Below are 7,500 nucleotides of genomic sequence, written 5' to 3'. Positions count from 1 at the left end.
ACCTGCTAATATTCAGAGACCGGCATTGACTCTATTTTTTGGCAGAATTATTATATACTAACTGAAAAATTTCCAAAAAGCTTACAGCACCTGGTATTCCCAGGCGGTCTCCCATCCAAGTACTAACCAGGCCCAAACCTGCTTAGCTTCCGAGATCAGACGAGATCGGCATAGCCAGGTTGGTATGGCCGTAAGCGAAGACTGCCACAAAGAGAAGGCTATTTAGAGATCAGCCAATCTAATCGCCAGTACATTATATAAGTAGGAAAGAAAACCCAAAAGCTTAAAGCACCTGGTATTCCTAGCCGGTCTCTCATCCAAGTACTAACCAGACCTAAGCCTGCTAAGATTCAGAGATTGGGCATTGACTCTTTTTTTTTTTTTTTCTTTTTTTTTTTTGCAAAATTATTATACAATTTGTGAAATTTTCCAAAAAGTTTAAAGCACCTGGTATTCCCAGGCAGTGTCCCATCCATGTACTAACCAGGCCCAAACCTGCTAATATTCAGAAATCGGGCATTGACTCTATTTTTTGGCAAAATTATTATATACTAAGTGAAAATTTTCCAAAAAGTTTAAAGCACCTGGTATTCCCAGGCAGTCTCCCATCCATGTACTAACCAGACCCAAAACCTGCTAATATTCAGAGACCGGCATTGACTCTATTTTTTGGCAAAATTATTATATACTAACTGAAAATTTCCAAAAAGCTTACAGCACCTGGTATTCCCAGGCGGTCTCCCATCCAAGTACTAACCAGGCCCAAACCTGCTTAGCTTCCGAGATCAGACGAGATCGGGCATAGCCAGGTTGGTATGGCCGTAAGCGAAGACTGCCGCAAAGAGAAGGCTATTTAGAGATCAGCCAATCTAATCGCCAGTACATTATATAAGTAGGAAAGAAAACCCAAAGCTTAAAGCACCTGGTATTCCTAGCCGGTCTCTCATCCAAGTACTAACCAAACCTAAGCCTGCTAAGATTCAGAGATTGGGCATTGACTCTTTTTTTTTTGGCAAAATTATTATATAATTTATGAAATTTTCCAAAAAGTTTAAAGCACCTGGTATTCCCAGGCAGTCTCCCATCAATGTACTAACCAGGCCCAAACCTGCTAATATTCAGAAATCGGGCATTGACTCTATTTTTTGGCAAAATTATTATATACTAAGTGAAAATTTTCCAAAAAGCTTACAGCACCTGATATTCCCAGGCGGTCTCCCATCCAAGTACTAACCAGGCCCAAACCTGGTTAGCCTTCCGAGATCAGACGAGATTTTTTCTTTTTTATTTATTAAAAATCACAAAATAAAAACATTAACAATACATCACCACAAATATTTAAACATCTTCCAGTAACAGAACTTCAAAACCAGTCCAAGTTTTAACAATGTATGGATTATTCCTTGTAAAACATTTTTCAAACATTTCCATATTCTCAAGCATTTTTGCAATAGTCATATAAAACTTGTATTTCCTCCATCATGATCTGTTTATATAATAACTTTATCGCTATTTCGTTTTTCTTTTGTTTCATTATATTTCTCCTTCTCCATATTGCAAATCTTGCAAGCGTTAACATAAAATTTAGAGCATAGTTATTTTTTGTCCTTCCATTGAAGCCAAATAAAAGCAATGTATCCCATTCTTCCAATGTAATCTTGTCATTATACAGAAAATCACATACCATCTTTTTAACATTTTTATAAAATCACTTAACTTTCTGCAATTTAAAAATAAATGTAATACACCTTCCTTTTTCTCCAAACACACTTTGCACATTTCATCTTGCGCTAACCCAATTTTACTTAAAATAATTTCTGTCATCACACAATTGTGTCTTAATAAAAAATCAAAATTTTCCAAAACCGGACTTTTAAAATTCAATCTTACATTTTTCCATATATTCGAAGCATCAAAATTGTCAAATAACTTTTCCCAATATTCTATTGCTTTAGGCTTTACAAAAACAGTCTTACTTAAACAGGTATAAAACATCTTAATGACACAATCATTAAAAACAATCTTATCATCCCCTGCTTTTAAAAAAACCTTTGGTTTTTCATTTTCGGTTTCTTTTTCATTATCCTCAATATTTTTAATCCAATGTTCTGGCAATGCTAATTTTAATTTTGTATATTGTTCTTCAATTTTCCCTTTGTTTTCTATATCTTCTATTTCCTCAAGTGAATCAATTATTGCTTGTGTAGGTAAAAATCCAGGTTTCACTTCATATAAAATGTCTTTTACTTGTCTAAAACCTACTGCGTACCAGTTTTCATAAAACATATGCTTTTTGCTTTTATTATTTTGATTTAAAAATAGGGGTTGCTGCAGGTACTGTTTTCTCCCTTTAATCTCTACGTACACATTTTCATAAAACATTTTCCAGCTTCTCAACAATTCTTTATAAAACTCTGGTATATTTTCTATCATATTATCCTTAAAAGCCATCCATAAAAAATCATCTCCTATTTGTCCGCATTTATTAATAACATAATTCATGACACTTTTCCATGGAATGTTGTCTTTGTTAAAAAAACTTTTTTACTGTTTTAATTCTCATGCTTTTCATTCTCAAGCCATGGATCTATTAGTCCTAATCCTCCATCTTCCACCTTTCCAATGATTGTGTTATATGCAATTTTAGATGGCTTACCATCCCAAAGAAACTTTAAAATCATAGTTTTTATTCTCTTATATACCCATATTGGTAAACTAACAACACTTAAAACATACCACATTTTGGATAAAAAAGAGAATTCAAGACAAGGACCTTCCCTTTTAGAACAGTACTCTCTGTTTCCAAAAATTTAATCTTTTTTCCATTTTGTTTACAGTTTCATCCCAATTTATTTCTCTAGTTTTAATTTCATCAGATCCAAGTGTAATGCCTAAAATTTTTATATTATTCTTTTGCTCTTTTAACTGCCAATTTCTTTTTGAAATGTCCACTTTTCCAATCTTAATATATTCAGTTTTTTCCTTATTTACTTTTGCACCCGAACCTCGACAGTATTTATCAAATAATTCCCATAGCCTTTTCAGCACTATTAAAATCTTTTTAAAATCAGAGTAGTATCATCTGCATACTGAACCAATTTTTGTTCTATTACATTGGTCTTCTATTAAAAACCTTTTATTTTCTTTTTCCTCCATTATTGCTAAACCTAACGGTTCAGCAACTAAAGTATAATAATAACAGCTGATAAGGGACATCCTTGTCTTATAGATCTAGATATTCCTATGAAGTCTGTTTAAAAACCATTTAATTTTAAAACAACTAAAAATATCTGTATAAAAACATTTCATCCACTTTATAAAATTATTACCAAAACCAAACTGTTGAATTAAATCAAATAAAATATTTGTGCTCAACTCTGTCAAATGCCTTTTCTAGATCTATACTGATTAAAAAACCATCACTCTTTTTCTCTTTTATGTACCAAATTAAATCTCTAATGCTTGTTACTGTATCCACTATATCTCTTCCTAATACGCCATATGCTTGATTAGTTGTAATGATGTGGGGAACTACTTTTTAAGTCTATTCGCCTAAAATCTTGGCCAATATTTTATAATCTGTGTTGAGCATACTTAATGGTCTGTAAATTTTTGTAAATCACTTTATTCCCTTTCTTTTTATAAATTATTTTAATCATTCCCTTCTTCACTACTCTCACTCAATTGTCCATTCTTAAAAATGGCTATGAAAAGATCTTTCAAAATAGGCTATTAAAACATCTTTAAAAACCTTATAAAATTCAGATGAATAAACCATCTAAACCAGGACTTTTCCCATTACTTAATTGCATTATAGCTTCATTTATCTCCTCTTCTGTTATATCACTATCACACATTTTTTTATCATCCTCTTTTACTTTAACTTTGATTTGATTTAACAAAAAATACTTCATCTTCCTCATTAACTCCCTTTTTCTTAAATAAAAACACCATAAAAATCCCTTGACCCTCTTTAAAATCCCTTCTTATCTTTTATATTTTTACCTTGCATTGAAACATTCTTATTAAATCAGCTTTTGTCTATTCTTTTCTGCAATCATAGAAAACTTTGTACTTCTTTCCCCTTCCACTGTATTTCTTATCTTACTTCTTATTCCTAGCACCCACACATTTGTCCTCTTCCACTTTTTAATTTTCTCTTCTAATATTACTATTTTCCTAATATCCGTATTTCCTTCAGTTATCTTTTTCATTTCATTTTCCCATTCTTTATTTAGTTCCCTTTCCTTTAGCTCTTTTTGCTTTCTGTATTTTCTTAAGAACATTCAATAGAAAAACTTTTGATATCTGATTTTATATTGTCCCACCACACACATATTGCTTCATCATATAAAACATCATCTACACTATTAAATAATTAGGTTTTCCAATTTCCATTTTATACAATTCGTTCTTTAAAAGCTGTGTATTAACCACCCCATACACCTGGTCCTCTCTTTCAACTCCACTAAAATCCATCATTACATATAAAAAGTCATGATCACTCCCACTATACATTTTATAAAAAACTTTTGAAATAAAATGCTCAAATCTTCTGTCACATAAAATGAAATCTATTCTGCTTTGTTTTAAAATTGTATTTACCCACTGTCTTCTCGAATATTCTCTTTTGACTCTGTTTCTATCTCTCCATACATCTACAAATTTATGTTCAGCCATCATACATTTCAGTTCTTTTCTTCCAACATCAGCTCTATACACCATAAAATCTTCAACATCTATTCTTTCTAAAACAGTATTAAAATCTCCTATAACAATGACATTCTTCCATCCATTAATCAAAACACTCAATTCTTTAAAAAAAGTAACTCTTTCCATATCTTCATTTGGAGCATGTATATTACATATTGTTATTTCTTCTCCCCTATCCATAATTTTAACAGTTAAAATCCTTCCATTGTTATCTTTAAATAAAACATTCGTTGATTCTACTACTCCCCTTCTAATTAGTATTGCCAATCCTTTTTTCTTATTTAAATCATTACTGTACCATATTTCTCCATCCCAAAATTTTTTAAAATCATTAACTATTGTTTCATTCCATCCAGTCTCCTGTATACATAAAATATCACTTTGTTTTGTTAAATTTATTATATTTTCAAACTTCAGCTTAGATGACAGCCCTCTAACATTAATTGAGACCAAACATAAATTACTCATAATGAAATAAAAAAAAAAAACACAAACCAAAACAACCCATCATCTATATATGGTCTCTCTTAATGTCTAGGAATTTAGATCTACTTTATCTTCATTTAGCCTTGCTCTGTCTTCTCTTCTTAACTTTTGTTTCTTTAATACTTGTTTAATATTTATTTCTGATACTGTTATCAATTTACGTCTTCTGTTCATAATGTCCGTTGTTCTGTTTTCAAGCTCAAGGTTAATTTCATCAGTTTCCTCATCGCTTACCTCCTCTTTATTCCACCCAGCTGCAATTTCACTCGTTGTTGCACATTCATTTTCTTTCATTTGTCCATCATTAGCAACAGTTTGATGTGTCTCAGTCTCCATTGTATGCACTTCAATTTCTTTATCTGCGTTGTCCTCTCTCCTCGTGGAGTCCTCCTTTCCTTGCTTACTTAAATCCTCAGAAATCCCATTCACCTCCTGTGTTTCATCTTTCCTTCTATTTCTGCTTGTCTCCTCCATGTGCTCCTGCACCTCTATCTCCATTTCTGCATTGTCCTCCTCTTCAGATTCACATGTACACCTCATCCATGTCTTTTCACAGCTTTTGCACCGTGGGGCTTGGCAGTCCCGCGCAAAATGCCCCTGTTCCAGACATTCTCTGCAGGTATATTGAGGACAGTCTTTTTTTTCATGCTCTGTGCTTGCACATATTCTGCAAGTCTTTAGCTGGCCGTCATGAATTACCCTGAAGTATTTTGGTCCCTCCTCTGTGTCAAATCTCACATTGTATGGCAGAGTCACAATGTCCTGTGGGAATCTTACTCTTAAAAACCTTGTTCCATCCGCAACAGTGGTGCCAGGATAATATCTCCTTCTTAAAGGGAGAATAGGATTTACTCCCAATCCACCAGTTTTGAATGATTTCATCATCTTTTATGTAATTTGGCAAAAGCAAAAAAGAGACCATTCTTTCAGTTTTGCATAGTTTTTTGATCTCACAAAACTGTCCATCAATCAGTAGTCCATCTACTAGCTTGTCACAATCCATCTCATTCTCCATGGTTAGTTCATAGTCAAAATTACTTTTTTTCCTCAGTCCATACAGCTTTCCAAATCCAGTTTTCTCTTCCACTGCCTTTATTATCATCATCACAGATATTTTCTCTGGATCATTAACAGTCATAGTTAGCGTTGCTTCTTTTTTGTAGTCTCTCTCTGATATTTCGATTGGCTTTTTATCTTTTTCATTGTCTCATTTCTTTGAACTGCTTCTCGTCTTCCATCAGTATAATCTCTTGTTTGTTTACCTTGACTTGTATAATAGCTCTTCTGTTCCTCTACTCCTTGCATCCATTCCATTCTTCTTTCTCCTTGTGGCAACCATTGCCCATGTTTCTTTGTCATCTTTAACCTTTCCGTTGTCCATTTCTTTGTTTCTTTCAGTGTAGTCGTTGTCCTCAGTCTCTTGGTCTAATATCCGTTTCCGGTTCAGTAACTGTAATATCCGTCATTTTGAAAAAAATAAAACCTCAGACAGTAAAACTGTCTGAGGTTTAAACAAAAAATAAATAAATTGAACTTATAAACTTTAAGTAATTATCAAAAGAAAACACAATAAAACAAAAAATAGGGGAGAGCCTTTCCCTCCCAACTGCCACCTCACACTTCCTGGATCGTACCAACTCAGGGAATAGCCAGGTTGGTATGGCCGTAAGCGAAGACTGCTGCAAAGAGAAGGCTATTTAGAGATCAGCCAATCTAATCGCCAGTACATTATATAAGTAGGAAAGAAAAACCAAAAGCTTAAAGCACCTGGTATTCCTAGCCGGTCTCTCATCCAAGTACTAACCAGACCTAAGCCCTGCTAAGATTCAGAGATTGGGCATTGACTCTTTCTTTTTTTTATGGCAAAATTAATTATATAATTTATGAAATAATTTCCCAAAAAGTTTAACAGCACCTGGTATCCCAGGCAGTCTCCATCAATGTACTAACCAGGCCCCAACACCTGCTAATATTCAGCAAAAATCGGGCATTGACTCTATTTTTTGGCAAAATTATTATCATACTAAGTGAAAATTTTCCAAAAAGTTTAAAAGCACCTGTATTCCCAGGCAGTCTCCCATCCATGTACTAACCAGACCCAAAAAACTGCTAATATTCAGAGATCGGGCATTGATCTATTTTTTGGCAAAATTCATTATATACTAAGTGAAAAATTCAAAAAGCTACAGCACCTGATATTCCCAGGCGGTCTCCCCATCCAAGTACTAACCAGGCCCAAAACCTGCTTAGCTTCCGAAGATCAGACGAGATCGGGTATAGCCAGGATGGTATGGCCGTAAG

At 33.5% G+C, this 7,500-nt stretch overlaps 2 non-coding genes and 1 pseudogene across 2 annotated transcripts; all 3 read right to left on the bottom strand.

Annotated features, from left to right (window-relative positions):
* Window positions 1-78: 78 nt before the first annotated feature.
* Window positions 79-196, bottom strand: LOC113101336 (5S ribosomal RNA). The gene has a single exon (XR_003290013.1). It is a non-coding gene; the product is annotated as a 5S ribosomal RNA (ribosomal RNA).
* A 512-nt stretch (window positions 197-708) lies between these two features.
* Window positions 709-827, bottom strand: LOC113101287 (5S ribosomal RNA). Its single transcript, XR_003289967.1, has one exon. It is a non-coding gene; the product is annotated as a 5S ribosomal RNA (ribosomal RNA).
* A 6,552-nt stretch (window positions 828-7,379) lies between these two features.
* LOC113101378 (uncharacterized) lies at window positions 7,380-7,499 on the bottom strand (annotated as a pseudogene).
* Between the last annotated feature and the right edge of the window lies 1 nt (window position 7,500).

The sequence above is a fragment of the Carassius auratus genome, unplaced genomic scaffold (assembly GCF_003368295.1).
Source record: "Carassius auratus strain Wakin unplaced genomic scaffold, ASM336829v1 scaf_tig00217601, whole genome shotgun sequence".
NCBI classification, from domain to species: Eukaryota; Metazoa; Chordata; class Actinopteri; order Cypriniformes; family Cyprinidae; genus Carassius; species Carassius auratus.
This window is presented reverse-complemented; position numbering and strand designations above follow the sequence as displayed.